Genomic DNA, 22,491 nt, shown 5'->3' with positions numbered 1-22,491 from the left:
GGTTTTAGGGCAGGGTTTGGCTTTAGGGATAATTAAATTATATTTACCATTTTAAAATTAATAGAAATATATTTAATAAATTAAATTAATTATTTTACATTAATTACATTTTTTAATTAAATTAATTAAATTAAATAATTTAATATTATTAATTTAATTTAATTTCATTATAAAAAATATGTACATTAAACTAATTACTTTTTTTAATTAAATTAAATTAATTACAATTTTTATTATATTTATATTTATTAAATAGATATTATTTTATTAAATTAAATTAATGACAATTTTTAAATGTCTTTTAATTAAATTATTTAAAAAAATTTAATTACAATAAACTAAATAACATTTAAAAAAAAAAGTCAACTTACCTATACTTACGATGTAATGCCATGCGTTGTAATAGCATCTGCGATGTAATGCCATGCATTGTAATGACATGCGTTGTAATGGATCCCGCGTTGTAAAATCTGCGTTGTAACGGAATGCGTTGTAATACAACGCGTTGTAATGACACCAATCCGCGTTTCGGGGCTCCTCCCCCTTGGTCACGAGAAGTAGAAAGAGTAATAGGATCATCACACATATACTCAGAATCACATGGTCTCATGAAACAATGATAAACATAAACGAAATACTAGCGCGTTTGTCCACGCAACTTTTTGAAAAAGGTAAACATTGCACTTTAGGGACAGAAAAATTATGAATTCCAATAATATCAAGGAGCAAAAAATAAACATCACAATGTACAATAAGGCATAATCGTAATTTGTAATCCAAACCCTACTCATGACATAAACATAATCAAAAGACTCGGAATGATTTATGTGCCTAAAACATAGCGTACTTGGCCTGCATGACGTTCATAATTAAGACTAGGACTTAGATAATTTAAAAGCTGAGATCACCGCCCAAGTGGGCAAATTAAATCAAAATTCATGTGAATTGACAAATATATTCGATCTCATGAATTACAGGCAGTCATATAAATACGTTTCACGCCCATGTGGGCTTAATACTAAACTGTGATTACAATAATAAAGAGTCAATCAAAAGTCAAGCAAAATAGTGCCCATGTGGGCTTAACCATTCGTGCGTGTAGGTCAATCAGTTTTCGGTTCCAAGTCTGCTCATTGTTTGTCTATCATAAGGTTGATACTCCCACTCAAACCAAATTCTATATAAGTAATCCCTAAAAGAGAAAAAAATAAAAACTAATGAATGATAATGAAAAAATGACCAGTGATTCAAGATCAGAAAATTACCTTGTACCCTTCGCAACTCATGTAAAGGATATAGAAGTTAAAAACAAGTATGGACAAAACATTATGAATACATTAACTTTTTTTCCCCTTCATTGTCCAAACAGATCTCCTACTGGACAAAAAACTACAGAAAGCTCAATGAAACTATGGTACTGCAATAAATCACCCTAAGTGCACTTCCATTTCTTCATCACAGTTATGACCATTGGGGACCATGGTTTTATGTTGAATAATCATTCTTGATTCTAGTCTTCGCAAGTTCTGTACCCGATTGCCTCCCCTCTCATCAAATTTCACAGTACATAATACACAATAACTCAGTAAGTTTGCATTCTGGTTGTGATGACTGTGAAAGTGTCGTGCTATCGGGTAGGATTTGTCCATATTAGTAATAGCACGCATGTGCTCTAGCACTCTCAATTTTGCAGGCTTAATGGTACTCCCTATATAGGCTTTATTACAGGGACAGAATAGAGCATAGACCGCATGGTCACTGGTACATGAAGTATGTTCTTTGATAACTAGAATTTTGGATGTGGGTGACAGTCGTACTTTTTTCAGATTACGGCTGTTTTGGCATGCCTTGCAATTTCTGCAGGTAAAAAAGCCCTGAACGCCAGTGGTTTTGGGTTTCTTTGGGATCACCGCTGTACATAATTGATCTTTGAGGGACCTCGCTTTCCTGAAAGAAATTTGGGGGGACTTGTTAACATATTCAGCCAAATCAGAGTCATTTAATAACACTGGCCAACATTTGTTAAGGCTCTTTCTAAGTAAACCAGCTTGGCTACTATAGGTAGTTATGAACCGTGTCTTGTTATCATTCACAACTGTTGGTTCATTGAATCTTGGCTGTAATAGTGACTCTCTTGAGCGTTTTTCTACTGCTTTCTGTGCATCAGAAATTGTTTTAGTGGAATATCCACGTTCGGAGAACCTTGCAATCATGTTCTGTTGTTCAACCCGAAAAGTTTCCTCCGTACTACAATTTCGCTTGGCTCTTAAGAGTTCTCCCATTGGAATACTCCTAATTAGAGAGTTAGGGTGACAGCTACGTGCGTGGAGTATACTGTTCCCTGCTGTCTTTTTTCTAAACAGAATTGTTTCCAATTTCTTATTCTCCACTTTGACACTTAAATCCAGAAATTCCAAACTTTCTTTAGACCAATTGCTGGTGAAGTTTAGGTTGAAAGCATTATGGTTGAGTTCGTTCACAAACACATTGGCCTCTTCTTCAGTTCCTCTCCACACCACCAGCACGTCATCTATGTACCGCATCCACTTGATAACGTGGCTGCGATACATAGGCGACCTGTATGCCACCGTTTCCTCCCAGTACCCCATATGGAGACCCGCAAAGCTAGGAGCAAAGCAAGTCCCCATAGAGGTACCGAGAGTCTGTCTGTAGATCTTGTTGTCAAACAAAAAATAATTTTGCTTGAGACATAACTCCATCATGGTGATTAACATATTGGTGTGGTAAAGATACGATACCGATCTTTTGGAAAGAAAATACATGCAAGCATCGAGTCCCAATTGGTGAGGGATAGAAGTGTATAAACTTGTCACGTCGAGTGAGAGAAGAGAAAATTCTTCGTCCCACTCAACTGTCTTGATCTTTTTTAAGAAATCTCCTGAGTCTTTAACATAGGATGGTAACTGGTGAACAAAGGGCTGCAAAAAATAGTCTACATATTGGGAAGTACATTCAAAACAACTACCATTGGATGAAACAATAGGTCTGCCAGGGGGATGTGATATGGTTTTATGAACTTTGGGGAGGAGGTATAAAGCTGGTAATTTGGGAGATTTACACAATAAAAATCTGTATTCCTCCTCTTCTAATAGCCCTTTGGTTTTCCATTCCATGAGTTGTATATGGAACAATTTAATCGAATTTTCATATTCCATTCGATTACTCCTGCAATAGCTGTTCGTGTCAGATAATTGTCTTAATCCTTCTGCTATGTAATTCTCCCTAGACTGAATCACTATGTTACCACCCTTATCGCTGGTTTTGATCACAATAGTGTGATCTTTTCTCAAATTTTCAATCAGTTTACACTGTTCTTTGGTAACATTGCTCCATTTTTGGTGATATTTCTTGGTTCCAATTTTGTTAAGTTCGTTTATCATACATTTTTCAAACACATCAATGGTGTCATTGCGAATTTGTGGTAGGAAGGTAGATTTGGGTTTAAAGTTAGTTCCGGAACTCATTGCTTATGATACATCAGCATCAACAAGGTCCTGATATGGGTCATGACTCTCCTCACATTCACCACTTAGTACATTCAGGGAGTGTTCTAAATTGACCTCAGAGATACTTAAATGATGTGGTTTATCTCTGGTAGTAGCAATACCTGAACCTACCTTAGTCGCATACCATTTTCTTATTTTTAATTTTCTTGTAAAGAAAAATAAGTCAATCTTGCTCTGAGTATGATTAAAATTTATGGATGGGCAAAATGTTAGTCCCAAAGATAATAACTCTACCTCAGTGTTGGTCAAAATGCATTCTGACAAGTTGATCACAGTTTTCCTCTCCATTACTTCAGTTTCATTTGGCCCCTTGTACCTTTTCCCACTGGGCTTGCAGGATTTCCTCCTGTAGATGTGTTTTTGCCTTTTCCTCCTCTGTTGCCTCTTCCTCGCCCTCGATATCCTTGTTGATTGTCCTGCATCAACATTGAGAATTCCATTAAAACGTTGGTTTTTACTCCTGTAAAGTTACTTCCAGTTGAAATGTCACTGCCACTGGTTATTGACTGTAAGCCATCCTCAGATATGTTTTCCGATGTGCTAGCTTGTTCTTCAGCTTCTTCGTTAGACTTGGACTGTGACTGCATCGCCGCTCTCATCTTATCATATTTCTTAGCAAATGTCAGTATTTGCCCTCGTTGGTAATCAACCAGATCTCTCTGAAATTTGCTTTGTTTCCTGTTTCTAATATCAATTTCAATTTTATCCAAATTAGCTTCTATTTTATCCAGTTCAGATTTAAATTCTATGTCAGGACCGGAGGCTTCAGATTATGCTTTTCTTCCTTCGCTTTAATACAAATACACAAAACACAGCAGCCTTAGAATAGCTCCAATCCATGTTTAAAACTGTAGGAAAACTTGAAACAAAAATTTTTTTTTCTTTAAGAGTCTGTAATCCAACGAAACTACAGCTCCCATGAGCCTTTCAATCTTAGTCCTTTCACTCTGTTCAGTCCCAGTATGATAGCCAGTCCCTTCTCGACCTTCCTCCTCTTTCTTCGCTGCTCCCGCAGCAGTCAGTTAAGTGGCATATTTCTCTCTTGATACTTTGCTGTATTTGCCCGTCTGGGGATTAGACGGGGGTTTGTTAGGGCTCTGTTTTGCTTCTGTGCCTTTTTTCCCTGCAGAGCCCCTGCCGCGGGAGCGTTTCTCGCTCCTTTCGCGGCGTTTGTCCGGCAAACAGTGCGGTGTTATTATTGACCGCCAGAGGGCGCCCGTTCGTCTCGCCTGCTCCTCGGCGCGCTCCCCCTCACTCTGAGGAGACGCGCGGAGGAGCCGGCCGGTCACGGAGCTTTGCCCTCTCCACCCCTTGACGCCCGGTGCTCCGGGTCTGTATCTGGCCCGGAATTTTCTTTGTTGACGCCCTGTGGGGTCTGTATAAGCGGCGGAGACCGCGTAAATCGCCGACTGGCATCTGCACGTTTTTGACGACTTTCTGTGTGGTAACGCGCTGTTGGGGGTGGATCGGCCCGGTCCCATTGTGGAGGGTCGGCGCGTTGGGGGCTCTAACGTGCAGCCTACATTGCCAGTGTGCTCCTGGCCCAGAAAAGTCATTGCAGTCCGAGTTTGTCTGCCCATATTACTTCCCTGACGCCCTCTGTGTGAGAGGGTCTGGTGCTGAGTGCTAGGATTGTGATCTGGCTTAGCAGTCATGGAGCAAGGGGATTATTTTGAGGAACCCCACTCCTATCTACAGGATGAGGAGTTTTACCACGCGGTCGACAGCTCTATCTACCGCTGTGTGACTGAGGTAGTGGGTCCCATGGAGGACCGGCTGTCTGCGCGCATTGTGGAAGAATGCGCCAAACTGGCGCAGGCCCATTTGGGGGCGCCTACTGGCCCCCCTGGCCCCTCGAGTGAGGGCCCCTCCGCGCCGAAGAAACCCTGCAGGGAAGGGGCTCGGGAAGTGGGGCAAGGGGTGGACAGAGGCACCTTTGAGCGTCTCAGAGACGCTTTCTTGGCCAAGGCGACTGCTGGCCCCCCCGCACCACTTTCGGACCCTGAACCTTCTGTGGTTTCGGACACTGCGCCCCCGTCTCCGGGGCTGGACTCCCCCGATACTGATGACGACGGGGAATCGGTCCGCTCTTGGCGCCCCTCGGGCTCGGCCGCTGAGTTGCCCCGGGACAGTTCCGGCATGCTGGACCCGGATGAGATCATGCATCCGCGGTCCGCGGCCTGGACGCCGGGGGACTCGGTGGCAAAGTTCGTGGCAGGTCGCCTGCGTAAGCCTTTAGAAAAAGAAGCCAGGGGTTGCCTACGTGGGGAATGCCCAAGGCCCTCTTTGGAGGGTAAGGTGGCCATGACGCCCGAATTGGACGCGAAAATGGCCACCTTCCTCGCCAAATTTATGAAGGACCCACGTAAGGGCATCGACCGTTCCTGGCGGTCATGCCAGGATAAGTTGTTGGATGCTGTAGGGCCCGCCACGAAGATCCTTGACATGGCGGAGGAGGCGAAAGCTAATGGCACGGTGATTTCCCCTGAGGTCTTGTCTAATTGGGCGCAGAGGGTAATCATTTTTTTGGGTAACGCCAACTGCGCCCTGTCTACCGAACGTCGGAGGTCCCTGCTTATCAAGCTGGACCCGAAGCTAGGCGATTTGGCTTCTTCGGAGGCTGGGGCGGTCGCCCAGGGCGGCCTCTTTGGCGAACCTTTTATCAAGGAGCTTGGCAAATTTGTGTCCACGTTTACTTCACTGGACAGAGCGCAGACCAGCATTAAGCGGGTATTCCACCAGCGTTTTTCCCAAGGGGCCGGTCGGGGCAGGGGCCGCCCGACCGGCCGTGCAGGGCAGCAAGCCAACGGTAGAGGGCAAGGCTCCGGCAGAGGCCAGTACCAGACCTCCGCGAACTTCAACAACTTTTACCCCACGAGGGGGCAACGCTTTGGCGGTCGTGGCTACCGCAAGAACCCTGGACCCAATACTGCCAACGGTAAGTGTACGGTCTTCGGACCAAGTTCTTATGGGGGGCAGGTTGGCAGCCTTTTACGAGGAGTGGGCGCTGCTCACTGCAGACGCCTGGGTTTTGCAAACCGTACGGGGTTTCCACATAGACTTCTACGACCGACCAGTTCAGGTGTGGCCCCCGCGGCCGATCATTTTCTCAGAGTCCGATGCGCGTTTGATAGACGAAGAGGTCTCAGAGTTGCTCCAGAAAGGGGCCATTCGCCTATCAACGCGACATCCCACTGGTTTCCTCAGCAACCTCTTCCTGGTAGACAAGACGGATGGGGGCAAGCGTCCGGTGATCAACCACAAGGAGTTCAACGGTTGGTTGGTCTACCGTCACTTCAAAATGGAGGGGATTCACCTCCTCCGGGATGTGCTCCTAGCACGGGACTGGATGGTGCGGTTAGATCTGAAGGACGCTTATTTGGTGGTACCCATTCATCCTCCCCATCGGCGTTTCCTTCAATTCTGCTGGAGGGACAGGGTGTTCGAATTCACCGCCCTTCCCTTCGGTCTTTCCTCGGCCCCTTGGTGCTTCACGAAGGTGCTGCACCCGGTGGTAGAATTCCTGCGAGCTCAGGGTATTCGGATGATCGTCTACCTGGACGATATTCTTTTCATGGGCCAGTGCCCGGTGACCTTAACTGGTCAGCTCCAGCAGGCGGTCCAGCTTCTCCAGCGGCAGGGTTTCGTCATCAACGAATCCAAGTCGGTTCTGGTTCCGTGTCAGAAGATTACCTTTCTAGGTTTCGTCATAGACTCCGTCGGAGCCTCCCTCAGTCTTCCCTCGAAGAAGATGGCCAAGATCAGGCATGCGCTACGCCAGACGATTTCCAAAGATCGGACTTCTCTGCGCCAGGTGGCCAGAGTAGTGGGACTTCTGTCATCCTCTATTCAGGCGATTTTCCCAGGGCCGTTACATTACAGAGCGCTACAGCGCCTCAAGGCCCAACACCTCCGACGGGGCATGTCCTACGACCAGATGGTACCCCTCTCGGAGGACGTGAAGGAGGAGATGTCCTGGTGGCTCTCACACATGGAGGCCTGGAATGGTCGGGCGATCTTCGGGTCGGTCCCGGATCTAGTGATAGAGTCCGATGCGAGCAGATCCGGATGGGGTGCCCGTTGCGGGGAGTTCTCCACCGGAGGCACTTGGTCATCCGAAGAACAACGGTTGCATATAAACTGTTTGGAGCTTCTGGCAGGGTCCTTCGCGGTCCGCTGTTGGACCAAGGATTCAGTGAAATCCTGCGTTCTTTTGAAAATGGACAATGTCTCAGCGGTTCGATACGTCAACCACCTGGGAGGCCCCCGCTCCAAGGCTCTAGCAGACTTGGCGAAGGAGTTCTGGGATTATTGCCTCTCTCATCACATATCGGTGACGGCGGAATACCTGCCGGGTCAGGCCAATCAGGTAGCGGACTGGCACTCAAGGCACCTGAGGGATGCCAGTCAGTGGATGTTGAACGTCCCGGTCTTCCATTGGCTGAATACGCACTGGGGTCCGTTTTCGGTGGATCTGTTTGCGTCTCGGCTGGACCATCAGCTTCCGAGGTTCTTCAGCTGGCGGCCGGATCCGCTCGCGGAAGCCACGGACGCGTTCCTCCAAGATTGGAGCCAGGAGAGGCCTTACGCGTTTCCTCCGTTCTCGATGATTGTGAGGACGGCGGCCCAGGTGCGCCGTCAGGAGGTGGAGATGGTGTTGGTTACGCCACTCTGGAGGTCTCAAGTCTGGTTTCCAGTTCTTCTGGAACTTTCTTGGGATTTTCCAATCCTACTCCCCCAGTTTCCTCACCTCTTGCTGAATCCACATCGGGAACATCACCCTCTCATCATGAGGGGCTCTCTCCGCCTCATGGCATGGAGGCTTTCCGGAAACGTTGGTCACTCCCGGGCCTTTCGGGATCGGCTGAGGGCTTGCTCTCCAAAGCCTGGGCTGATAGCACGGCGAAGCGCTACAAATCCGCTTGGCTTAAGTGGATGCGTTGGTGTTTTCGAAGGGACCTGGATCCCGTGGTCGCAGGAATCGTTCCGATCTTGAACTTTCTAGCCGAATTGGCATCTAAAGGCCTCGCCTATAGGACGATTAACGCAATGCGTTCAGCAATCTCTGCGGGTCATCAGCCTGTGGAGGGTTCTTCAGTAGGAGAACATCCTTTTGTCTGCAGACTCTTGCGGGGAGTTCGTCTCTCCTTACCTCCGGAGCCCCGATATTCAGTCCTTTGGGACGTGAATGTGGTCTTGAATCTATTCCTGTCCTGGCAGGCTAACGCTTATTTGTCTTTGAAAGAACTTTCAGCTAAATTGGCTATGTTGCTATGTTTAGTTTCTTGCCGACGTGTGTCGGATGTCCGTGCCCTGGATGTGTCAGCGCGCGTGTTTTCCCCGGACGGGGTCACTTTTTCAGTGGGACGTCGCACAAAGTCTGCGTCACGCACGATCTCGTACCCAGCCTTTGTGGACACTCCCAAATTGTGCGTCGTGCAATGTTTGAAGGCTTATGAAGACATGACGCTAGATATTCGCCCTCCGGGCGAACGACAGTTACTAATTGCCTTGCGAAAACCACACAGAGCAGTCTCTTCCCCCACCATTGCAAGGTGGGTGCGTTGGGTCATGCAGGAGGCAGGCATTGACACCAAGCGTTTTGGAGCTCACTCTGCCAGGGGAGCTATGGCTTCTAAGGCGTTTTCGGTGGGAGCTCGTTTGGAGGACTTAATGCGAGCGGCGGATTGGTCCTCGGATTCCACATTTAAGAGGTTTTATTTTAAACCGGTGGTGGATTTGGCCCAATTGGTGGTGAGTAAGCTTTGAACTAGCATAATCTGAAGCCTCCGGTCCTGACATAGAATCGAAATTTGCCTAGCTTATGTAACGGTAAGTTTCAATTCTATTAAGGACACGGAGGCGAGGATTATCCCACCCTAGTGTTCGGTAGTGCGAACCCGCCCGTATCTCAGTAAGTAAACTGTTTTCCAGCTATACGTTGTACATGCTCTAATGCCAGTTCCTGATGATGTTTTCTGTTTGCATGCGATCAGTGGAGTGGTCGATGCTTCTCTTACGCTGTCGTTTTTTTCTGATAGGAAATGACGGTTCCAAACATGACTAATGCGGAATGTGCGTAACCAGCGCGAAGAAAGAGGAGGAAGGTCGAGAAGGGACTGGCTATCATACTGGGACTGAACAGAGTGAAAGGACTAAGATTGAAAGGCTCATGGGAGCTGTAGTTTCGTTGGATTACAGACTCTTAAAGAAAAAAATTTTTTTGTTTCAAGTTTTCCTACAGTTTTAAACATGGATTGGAGCTTTTCTAAGGCTGCTGTGTTTTGTGTATTTGTATTAAAGCGAAGGAAGAAAAGCATAATCCTCGCCTCCGTGTCCTTAATAGAATTGAAACTTACCGTTACATAAGCTAGGCAAATTTCGATTCTTCTTCAGTGCACATGTCTTTAAGTTCTTTGGTTAAAGCTTCAATCTCCACTTTCAATCTATCGGTATCCTTAGTGGCAAATTCAATTAACATACGTAGCATATTAAGTGAGCATTCATGATTGTTTGCTGCCCAACGTGTAACCAATTCGGGGTCAGGGTTTTGGAAGGTTGGAGTAACAAAAATCCGTAACCCGCGAGGAACCCTGGACACATCCACGTATTTTTGCAAGGTAGTGGCTTCCCACCACTTATTCTGTTCAAGTTTCAGAGCTCTCCATAGCCTGTCCCATGGGATCCTCTTTGGGGATTTTGAAGTGTTAGCATTCACTGTGCTGGATACATTCGTTATTTTCCCACAGTCCTGGAATATGTCACTGGCTGCTTTTGCCCATTTTTCCCTCCTTTCTGCTGCTATCTTTTTATAGCTGATTCGGCACTATTGTAAACATTCATATGTGCCGCATGTCCACGCTGTGCATTCAATTACACGTAATCTGAATTTAAATGCGCATTTAAACTGTTTACGGATTTGGGTTGTAAATACACAGAAGGGTAACTGCTAGTGTGCGGCGCTCACCTTTGACACCTAAATGAAACGGTGCAGGACTTTCGCCGCGTGTAGCGATGGTAACCTTCTACTCACAGGAATCCGTGGGTTGAGTCTTCAATCATCAAATCCATAGATCGTGCAGCCGTCGCTGCACTTCGCTTTGACCCCTCCACAACAACAGTGGTCCGTACTGGGCAGCGAACCCATCAATTACAAGCACTCATACAAACGTCCTCACAGTTCAGGGACAGTATGAAGCACGGACTCGAGAAAAGCTTGTTCCCAAATTATTTAATCAGCAAGATGGTAAACAATCAATAACTCTCGATGCGTTTCGGGGCTCCTCCCCCTTGGTCACGAGAAGTAGAAAGAGTAATAGGATCATCACACATATACTCAGAATCACATGGTCTCATGAAACAATGATAAACATAAACAAAATACTAGCGCGTTTGTCCACGCAACTTTTTGAAAAAGGTAAACATTGCACTTTAGGGACAGAAAAATTATGAATTCCAATAATATCAAGGAGCAAAAAATAAACATCACAATGTACAATAAGGCATAATCGTAATTTGTAATCCAAACCCTACTCATGACATAAACATAATCAAAAGACTCGGAATGATTTATGTGCCTAAAACATAGCGCACTTGGCCTGCATGACGTTCATAATTAAGACTAGGACTTAGATAATTTAAAAGCTGAGATCACCGCCCAAGTGGGCAAATTAAATCAAAATTCATGTGAATTGACAAATATATTCGATCTCATGAATTACAGGCAGTCATATAAATACGTTTCACGCTTGACTTTTGATTGACTCTTTATTATTGTAATCACAGTTTAGTATTAAGCCCACATGGGCGTGAAACGTATTTATATGACTGCCTGTAATTCATGAGATCGAATATATTTGTCAATTCACATGAATTTTTATTTAATTTTCCCACTTGGGCGGTGATCTCAGCTTTTAAATTATCTAAGTCCTAGTCTTAATTATGAACGTCATGCAGGCCAAGTGCGCTATGTTTTAGGCACATAAATCATTCCGAGTCTTTTGATTATGTTTATGTCATGAGTAGGGTTTGGATTACAAATTACGATTATGCCTTATTGTACATTGTGATGTTTATTTTTTGCTCCTTGATATTATTGGAATTCATAATTTTTCTGTCCCTAAAGTGCAATGTTTACCTTTTTCAAAAAGTTGCGTGGACAAACGCGCTAGTATTTTGTTTATGTTTATCATTGTTTCATGAGACCATGTGATTCTGAGTATATGTGTGATGATCCTATTACTCTTTCTACTTCTCGTGACCAAGGGGGAGGAGCCCCGAAACGCGCCGAGAGTTATTGATTGTTTACCATCTTGCTGATTAAATAATTTGGGAACACGCTTTTCTCGAGTCCGTGCTTCATACTGTCCCTGGACTGTGAGGACGTTTGTATGAGTGCTTGTAATTGATGGGCTCGCTGCCCAGTACGGACCACTGTTGTTGTGGAGGGGTCAAAGCGAAGTGCAGCGACAGCTTCACGATCTATGGATTTGATGATTGAAGACTCAACCCACGGATTCCTGTGAGTAGAAGGTTACCATCGCTACACGCGGCGAAAGTCCTGCACCGTTTCATTTAGGTGTCAAAGGTGAGCGCCGCACACTAGCAGTTACCCTTCTGTGTATTTACAACCCAAATCCGTAAACAGTTTAAATGCGCATTTAAATTCAGATTACGTGTAATTGAATGCGCAGCGTGGACATGCGGCACATATGAATGTTTACAATAGTGCCGAATCAGCTATAAAAAGATGGCAGCAGAAAGGAGGGAAAAATGGGCAAAAGCAGCCAGTGACATGTTCCAGGACTGTGGGAAAATAACGAATGTATCCAGCACAGTGAATGCTAACACTTCAAAATCCCCAAAGAGGATCCTATGGGACAGGCTATGGAGAGCTCTGAAACCTGAACAGAATAAGTGGTGGGAAGCCACTACCTTGCAAAAATACGTGGATGTGTCCAGGGTTCCTCGCGGGTTACGGATTTTTGTTACTCCAACCTTCCAAAACCCTGACCCCGAATTGGTTACACGTTGGGCAGCAAACAATCATGAATGCTCACTTAATATGCTACGTATGTTAATTGAATTTGCCACTAAGGATACCGATAGATTGAAAGTGGAGATTGAAGCTTTAACCAAAGAACTTAAAGACATGTGCACTGAAGAAGAATTTAAATCTGAAATGGATAAAATAGAAGCTAATTTGGATAAAATTGAAATTGATATTAGAAACAGGAAACAAAGCAAATTTCAGAGAGATCTGGTTGATTACCAACGAGGGCAAATACTGACATTTGCTAAGAAATATGATAAGATGAGAGCGGCGATGCAGTCACAGTCCAAGTCTAACGAACAAGCTGAAGAACAAGCTAGCACATCGGAAAACATATCTGAGGATGGCTTACAGTCAATAACCAGTGGCAGTGACATTTCAACTGGAAGTAACTTTACAGGAGTAAAAAACAACGTTTTAATGGAATTCTCAATGTTGATGCAGGACAATCAACAAGGATATCGAGGGCGAGGAAGAGGCAACAGAGGAGGAAAAGGCAAAAACACATCTACAGGAGGAAATCCTGCAAGCCCAGTGGGAAAACGTACAAGGGGCCAAATGAAACTGAAGTAATGGAGACGAAAACTGTGATCAACTTGTCAGAACGCATTTTGACCAACACTGAGGTAGAGTTATTATCTTTGGGACTAACATTTTGCCCATCCATAAATTTTAATCATACTCAGAGCAAGATTGACTTATTTTTCTTTACAAGAAAATTAAAAATAAGAAAATGGTATGCGACTAAGGTAGGTTCAGGTATTGCTACTACCAGAGATGAACCACATCATTTAAGTATCTCTGAGGTCAATTTAGAACACTCCCTGAATGTACTAAGTGGTGAATGTGAGGAGAGTCATGACCCATATCAGGACCTTGTTGATGCTGATGTATCATTAGCAATGAGTTCCGGAACTAACTTTAAACCCAAATCTATCTTCCTGCCACAAATTCGCAATGACACCATTGATGTGTTTGAAAAATGTATGATAAAGGAACTTAACAAAATTGAAACCAAGAAATATCACCAAAAATGGAGCAATGTTACCAAAGAACAGTGTAAACTGATTGAAAATTTGAGAAAAGATCACACTATTGTGATCAAAACCAGCGATAAGGGTGGTAACATAGTGATTCAGTCTAGGGAGAATTACATAGCAGAAGGATTAAGACAATTATCTGACACGAACAGCTATTGCAGGAGTAATCGAATGGAATATGAAAATTCGATTAAATTGTTCCATATACAACTCATGGAATGGAAAACCAAAGGGCTATTAGAAGAGGAGGAATACAGATTTTTATTGTGTAAATCTCCCAAATTACCAGCTTTATACCTCCTCCCCAAAGTTCATAAAAGCATATCACATCCCCCTGGCAGACCTATTGTTTCATCCAATGGTAGTTGTTTTGAATGTACTTCCCAATATGTAGACTATTTTTTGCAGCCCTTTGTTCACCAGTTACCATCCTATGTTAAAGACTCAGGAGATTTCTTAAAAAAGATCAAGACAGTTGAGTGGGACGAAGTATTTTCTCTTCTCTCACTCGACGTGACAAGTTTATACACTTCTATCCCTCACCAATTGGGACTCGATGCTTGCATGTATTTTCTTTCCAAAAGATCGGTATCGTATCTTTACCACACCAATATGTTAATCACCATGATGGAGTTATGTCTCAAGCAAAATTATTTTTTGTTTGACAACAAGATCTACAGACAGACTCTCGGTACCTCTATGGGGACTTGCTTTGCTCCTAGCTTTGCGGGTCTCCATATGGGGTACTGGGAGGAAACGGTGGCATACAGGTCACCTATGTATCGCAGCCACGTTATCAAGTGGATGCGGTACATAGATGACGTGCTGGTGGTGTGGAGAGGAACTGAAGAAGAGGCCAATGTGTTTGTGAACGAACTCAACCATAATGCTTTCAACCTAAACTTCACCAGCAATTGGTCTAAAGAAAGTTTGGAATTTCTGGATTTAAGTGTCAAAGTGGAGAATAAGAAATTGGAAACAATTCTGTTTAGAAAAAAGACAGCAGGGAACAGTATACTCCACGCACGTAGCTGTCACCCTAACTCTCTAATTAGGAGTATTCTAATGGGAGAACTCTTAAGAGCCAAGCGAAATTGTAGTACGGAGGAAACTTTTCGGGTTGAACAACAGAACATGATTGCAAGGTTCTCCGAACGTGGATATTCCACTAAAACAATTTCTGATGCACAGAAAGCAGTAGAAAAACGCTCAAGAGAGTCACTATTACAGCCAAGATTCAATGAACCAACAGTTGTGAATGATAACAAGACACGGTTCATAACTACCTATAGTAGCCAAGCTGGTTTACTTAGAAAGAGCCTTAACAAATTTTGGCCAGTGTTATTAAATGACTCTGATTTGGCTGAATATGTTAACAAGTCCCCCCAAATTTCTTTCAGGAAAGCGAGGTCCCTCAAAGATCAATTATGTACAGCGGTGATCCCAAAGAAACCCAAAACCACTGGCGTTCAGGGCTTTTTTACCTGCAGAAATTGCAAGGCATGCCAAAACAGCCGTAATCTGAAAAAAGTACGACTGTCACCCACATCCAAAATTCTAGTTATCAAAGAACATACTTCATGTACCAGTGACCATGCGGTCTATGCTCTATTCTGTCCCTGTAATAAAGCCTATATAGGGAGTACCATTAAGCCTGCGAAATTGAGAGTGCTAGAGCACATGCGTGCTATTACTAATATGGACAAATCCTACCCGATAGCACAACACTTTCACAGTCATCACAACCAGAATGCAAACTTACTGAGTTATTGTGTATTATGTACTGTGAAATTTGATGAGAGGGGAGGCAATCGGGTACAGAACTTGCGAAGACTAGAATCAAGAATGATTATTCAACATAAAACCATGGTCCCCAATGGTCATAACTGTGATGAAGAAATGGAAGTGAGTTTGAGTTTGAGTTTGAGTTTGAAGGGTTTTGTATAGCGCTCGTACACCTGGCGGTTTCTTGGCGCTGACTGGCAACTGCTACTCGGAAAGCAGGAATGTGCAGGAATGTAACCGATCAAGATGGAAAGGCTTGGGTGAAGAGGAAGGTCTTGAGGTCTCTGCGGAACATAGGGTACTGGGTGCAGGTTCTTAGAGAGGATGGAAGGGAATTCCAAAAAGCTGGGCCCGCGGTCGCAAACTTGGAACCCCCCCACTTCTTCCGTTTGAAGCGGGGGACCACGAGGAGATGGTGGGAGGAAGATCGAAGATCGCTTGATGGGATGTAGTTTTGAATGGCTGAATTAATGAAGGAAGGGGCAGAGCCTGTCCAGGCTTTAAAGATGGTGCAGCCGAGCTTGAATAAGGCACGCTGCCGGACAGGGAGCCAATGCAGGGAAAGAAGGAGGGGGGTTACATGGTGAGGTTTTGATAGGTTAAAAACCAGCCGTGCGGCTTGGTTTTGAACCAGTTGAAGACGCCTCATGAGATAGTCGGGCATGCCATGATAGATGGCATTGCCATAATCTAGGCGAGATGTTACCATGGCCAGAAGTATTAGCTTGAGCGCGTCGGGGGAAAAGAATCGTGAGACTCTACGTATTGTCCTGAGGGAAAGGAAGGCTGAGGATACCACGGCGGAGACTTGAGAGTGTAGGGAGAGTTGATTGTTAATCTTGAACCCAAGAGTTTTGACGGAGGATACAGGGATGGGTGGGGAGCCTAAAGAAGGGGGCCAAAAAGAAGGGGACCAGGGACTGGAGCAACCACCTGTTAACACCAACTCCGTTTTATCGGGATTGAGTTTCAGGTGGTTGAAGTTCATCCAGTCCTGGATGAAAGTCATGATGGACTGAACATTGGACATTGAATCGAGGGAAGGCGAGAGGGAAAAAATGAGCTGGAGATCGTCTGCGTAGTTGTACACAGAGACCTCCAGTTGCTGTAAAGCAAAAATGAGGGGGGCGATGTAGAGGTTGAATAAAAGGGGGGACAAAGAGGAACCTTGGGGGATCCCGCACTGGATGGGTAGAGATTCAGCTGAGAACTCTCCCAAGCGAACCGCCTGCACTTAGGGTGATTTATTGCAGTACCATAGTTTCATTGAGCTTTCTGTAGTTTTTTGTCCAGTAGGAGATCTGTTTGGACAATGAAGGGGAAAAATAGTTAATGTATTCATAATGTTTTGTCCATACTTGTTTTTAACTTCTATATCCTTTACATGAGTTGCGAAGGGTACAAGGTAATTTTCTGATCTTGAATCACTGGTCATTTTTTCATTATCATTCCTTAGTTTTTATTTTATTTTTTTCTCTTTTAGGGATTACTTATATAGAATTTGGTTTGAGTGGGAGTATCAACCTTATGATAGACAAACAATGAGCAGACTTGGAACCGAAAACTGATTGACCTACACGCACGAATGGTTAAGCCCACATGGGCACTATTTTGCTTGACTTTTGATTGACTCTTTATTATTGTAATCACAGTTTAGTATTAAGCCCACATGGGCGTGAAACGTATTTATATGACTGCCTGTAATTCATGAGATCGAATATATTTGTCAATTCACATGAATTTTGATTTAATTTGCCCACTTGGGCGGTGATCTCAGCTTTTAAATTATCTAAGTCCTAGTCTTAATTATGAACGTCTTGCAGGCCAAGTGCGCTATGTTTTAGGCACATAAATCATTCCGAGTCTTTTGATTATGTTTATGTCATGAGTAGGGTTTGGATTACAAATTACGATTATGCCTTATTGTACATTGTGATGTTTATTTTTTGCTCCTTGATATTATTGGAATTCATAATTTTTCTGTCCCTGAAGTGCAATGTTTACCTTTTTCAAAAAGTTGCGTGGACAAACGCGCTAGTATTTTGTTTATGTTTATCATTGGTTCATGAGACCATGTGATTCTGAGTATATGTGTGATGATCCTATTACTCTTTCTACTTCTCGTGACCAAGGGGGAGGAGCCCCGAAACGCGTCGAGAGTTATTGATTGTTTACCATCTTGCTGATTAAATAATTTGGGAACACGCTTTTCTCGAGTCCGTGCTTCATACTGTCCCTGGACTGTGAGGACGTTTGTATGAGTGCTTGTAATTGATGGGCTCGCTGCCCAGTACGGACCACTGTTGTTGTGGAGGGGTCAAAGCGAAGTGCAGCGACGGCTGCACGATCTATGGATATATATATATATATATATATATATATATACATATATATATATATATATATATCCAAGACAAACAGGTAGCACATGAAGAGGGAAGCCACTGGAAGCTCAATGCGTTCGTTTTTCTTTATTGCCAAACACCTTGCCAGCATTCACATTCACATTCGCCAAGAATACACATCCCAAAATAGCTGCCAGACGCGTTTCAGGATCAAAGTCCTTTCCTCAGTGGCTGGATGTATGAGTGAAATGCACGCTGCAGACCGACTGTTATAATCATGAACAGGCTCTTACCTGGGGTACAGGTATGTTTGTGCATGTTTGTACACATGTGTGTGTATATATATTTGCACCCCAGCAATGAGAATGGCATGCTTTTGATTTTTGGTTCAGGTATAGAAAAAAAATACAAACAGCATCATAGCACCTCACTGGGGTGTAAATGTGCTTATGTCTTTGTGTGTTTGCATGTATGTTTGTGTATGTCTGTTTGTGTGTGCGTGTGTGTCTGTGTGTGTGTGTGTGTATCTGCACCTCAGCGATGAATCACATGTGGTTTGGACATTTTATGAGTTTAGAAAAAGACAAAATAGCACCAGGATACCCACCCCAACAAGGAGTGATATGCTGTTTAGAATTTTCTGAGGCTAAGAAAAACCCTAAAACACATGAGGCTTCTCACAGGGGCACAGATCTGTGTGTGTGATAGCAACTGTACAAGAAGGTAGGTGCTGTTTGGATTTTTTCTTAGGTTAAGAAAAAATCCACCCTGTGTCTGTATTCTGTTACAGAGCTTTTGTGTTGCATTTGTGTGTCTGCACTCCAGTCTGGCACAATTTCAATTTTTCTGAGAAAAAATATAAACATTGTCCCAGGTGCGGACTTTGTGCCCAGGCAAGAAGCCAGACACAGTTTGCATTTTTTTTCAGAGGCTAAGCATTAATCCAAACAGCTTCCAGACTTCTCACTCAGTGTTATGTTATAAAACATTTATATGACGCACGGATACTCAAGAGTGTCCCGGCGCGGTTGGTGAACATAACAGCAAAGCATCAAAAATGAGGTGGCTTGATTAAAAAGAAAAGTCTTCAACTGTTTCTTAAATAGCATAGTATCCTGAATGTTACGGAGCTCCAGAGGGAGGGAATTCCATGCCTCCGCTGCTTTAACAGAGAGAGAACTGCAACCCAGACAGAGAGAGAACTGCCCCCCTGACAGACCCTGCGGGAGCGGGGGACAACTGCCAGGTGCTGACTAGCAGAACGAAGTGTTCTGCGTGGGACGTAGAAGGCAAAATGCCTCTGGTGGTAGGCCGGGCCTAATCCATGCAAGGCTCTATGAGCCAGAGTAAGGATTTTAAACTGGACTCGATGGACCACAGGGAGCCTGTGCAGGTCCCGTAGATGCTGTTTCATACTTAATCTCCCAGGAATTTGCAGCAGAACCCTAACTGCCGCATTCTGTATTTTTTGTAATTTTTTTACCTGGTACCCTGGAAGGCCAATGTACAAGTCGTTAGCATATTCAATGCGGGACAAGATGAGAGCCTGAGTCACCATTTCCCTAGCCGGCTGAGGCAGCAAAGGGAAAAACTTTCTGAGTGATTTTAAAATACCAAAACACGCCCCCGCAAGTCTCTCTGCGTGGTAAAAGGTCCTCCCCAAACCAGATTCTCAGATTTTTTACAGGGTTGCCAGATGAATAAGGCTGGGGGTACTCTGAGGGACACAGAGTTTCCCTAAAGAAAGGGGGAAGAAACCATAGAGTAGGACCTCAGATTTGTCCTCGTTACACTTCAACTGCGCCCTAGCCAGCCATTTAAAAATGGCCGAGGACAGATCGCTTTCCCTCCAAGTGAAGAGGAGCTGGGTGTCATCCGCATAGGCTATGACTTTTGCTCCCAGATCTTCTGCAAGAAAGATCAAGGGTGTGATATAGATATTAAAAAGCAAAGGGCTCAGAGTCGAGCCCTGCGGAACTTCGTTAGACACCCTTCTAGGGATAATGATATCAACATCATGGGGCAATATTGTCCTGACCAACTGGTTTCAATGTGTTCATGTATGCTCTCGCTTGAATCTCAGAGGTAAAGACTCTGGTGGTGTTTTTGTATATGATTTTCAACCTTGCTGGATTCATTAAATATGCCTGCAAGCCCATTCGATGACATTGGAGAACAACTCTACAGATGCTGAGCTGAATTTGAAGAAGTGTTTAAGAGATGTCTTCTGCTGAATGGATCATAACCATCTTAAATGCAACACCAGTAAGCGCTGTAACGCAGGGTCCGGCCACCGAATGCCTCCCACACGGCGTTGAAACGCTGTGCCCGGTGAACCCTTATGGTGGGGCTCCCCCCCATGTGCGCCTCACACACGGGCAAACTGCCTCCCCCGGTCTCCTACCTGCCCACCCACTGGACCGCAATCGACACATTAGCACCACACTCCCCTCCCCGACCACGTGGCTATTTCCGCCCCCATCCACCCCTACCTATCTTTTGTATTACCTGTGTTATTGTTTTATGGTTTCTTGATGTTCTGGACTTATCTCCTTTTGGACCAAGCCCTCGCAGATAGACTATTGCACTTCATAAACCATGAGACCTTCGGGACTGCCAGCTATGGCCTAGGCGTTTCACCTGAGTGCCGACACAAATATCTGTCACTCTCGTCAAGATGGGCGAGCTAAGTAGATACACACGCACCAACCCACCTGGACACTGAGCAGCCTCATCCCTAGTTTCTGTAGCACCATGCCCGCTTGAAGGTCGGACTCAACTGATACCCTTCCCAGCGATGCGCATGTGTCATGGTGGGCTTTGCCTACTCTGAAAACGCTGATGAGTGCCACCTTTCCGCTGTAACTCTGAGTTCGCAGATACAATGAGAAAAAAACCCATAGACCCATATTTTTATGACACCGAATGATTGTATGTTTGTGCAGTATGGTGACACGTTGATATACGCTGCCGAACCCCAGGGTTGTCGGCCTTACAGCTGTGTTTCTTTACTATACTTGTTGCAATACTCATTACTCGCAGCTGGCCCGGCTGGGTTGTAAGCTGAGTGCTGTGTACTGTACATGTTGGACAATAAAGGTCTTTAAAAAATAAAAAATAAAATTAAAAAAATGCAACACCAGTAAGACGGAAATTCTTCCCATGGGGAAAAACCCCCAATCCTGCCCCAGCAAATGGTGGCCTGAGGACATCCCTGCTCCACCGCAAGTAGTTGCATCAGCGAGGAATCTTGGTGTTTTATTTGACGCCGAATTATCCTTCGACCAACATGTCAGGAATGTTGCAGGAAGCTGCTTTAATATCATTAAGTCACTGAAAAAGTTCTTTGACTTTCTACCCATAGAGTCAAGAAAGGCAGTGGCAGTGGCTTTAATCCTTGCTCGGCTGGATTACTGTAACGGTCTGATGGCAGGCGTTAAGAAAAACACCCTCAGAAAACTCCAAGGCGTGCAGCACGCAGCGGCTAGACTTGTGCTCAAGTTACCCAGGAGATCGTCTGCCTGGCCTCCCTCAAAACCCTTCATTGGCTACCACTCCCCAAAAGAAAACTGTTTAAAATCTTAATTATAGCTTTCCGTGCATTCAATTGCACTGGTCCGATCTACCTTATTAAACGGTTTCCACACTACAATCCCGTAAGGACCTTAAGATCCTCAGGCCAGAACCTGATCAAGCCGTTAAAATTCAAACTTAAGACTAAAGGAGGCAAGTCTTTATCTTTTCTATCTGCCAAAGCGTGGAATTCCATTCCCAACCATCTCAGATCCCTAACCCAGGAAAACCAATTTAGAAAGCAACTCAAAACGTGGATTTATTCTCTCTCTGACGATCATGTAATGGCCTTCATATAGTCTCCTATCTCTTCTGATTCTTGCACACTGTTGATTCAGCGCCAGGATGCTCCTTCCGGAGCGATTGTTTGCGCTTTAGAAATATACAAAAATACAAAAAAAATACATGGATCCAACAGTTCTCTTAGTCTCCACCGCCTTTCCACTGTCATATGGCAGTAATCTGGGGCCGTAAAAAAGGCCTGGTTCTCAAATGTGCATTTGGCGTTGTGGCGAGCTTTAGCATACACTTCCTCTCTCAGCAAAAACTTGGTCTCTGTGTTTCTCCTTGGGACCTTATTGTGCTCTTCTTCAGAGTCATTGGAAACCGATATACCCTTTGGACTTCTGTCTCCCACTTCCAGTGGCTTAACTCAGGAAATGTTCCTTTTAGAAGCTTTAAGACGTAAGCTCTTATGTCGTCCCCTTCCTTCCCTTCTTCGATGCCCAAGATCCTAAGATTATTACGCCTTTGGCGGTTTTCTAGATCTTCTAACTTCCATTGGACATCTACAAATTGCTTCTCATAGCCATTTAGCATAGCAGAGTCCTTAGCTTGTCGATCTTCCAGGGCACTTGTGCGATCCTCCAAGTGGGACACCATAGTGTTTGTGTCTGTGCAGATCTTTGTAACTTTCCTAATCGCCCCTTGCAGATTCTTAGTTGCAAGCCGTTTTTTCCCCCTCGATTTTTGTCTCGTCTTGCAGTTGCTTTATAGATTTTAATATCAGCTGTAGTGTCGGAGTCTCCTCCTCTACTTCTTCCTGAGAAGTTGGCTCCGGATAGGTCCCTCGGGTGGCTGAGTAATCCCATTTCAAAGCTGCTTCTGTGTTCACTCCACTGACCCGCCTTTGCCCACTGGCTATCTTTTCTTGAGACTGAGTATCTCTC

General features: G+C 44.5%; 1 long non-coding RNA gene across 1 annotated transcript in view; it reads right to left on the bottom strand.

Moving 5' to 3' along the window:
• Positions 1–869: 869 nt before the first annotated feature.
• The window catches only part of LOC144819320 (uncharacterized), a 95,327-nt gene continuing 73,705 nt past the window's right edge, over positions 870–22,491 (bottom strand). Inside the window, exon 3 of the long non-coding RNA XR_013607291.1 lies at positions 870–1,192. This is a non-coding gene — a long non-coding RNA (uncharacterized LOC144819320). The remainder of the gene's footprint in view (positions 1,193–22,491) is intronic.

Source organism: Lissotriton helveticus, chromosome 2_1, assembly GCF_964261635.1.
Source record: "Lissotriton helveticus chromosome 2_1, aLisHel1.1, whole genome shotgun sequence".
NCBI classification, from domain to species: Eukaryota; Metazoa; Chordata; class Amphibia; order Caudata; family Salamandridae; genus Lissotriton; species Lissotriton helveticus.
Note: the sequence above shows the minus strand (reverse complement) of the source record. Positions and strands in the feature narration are given on the sequence as shown.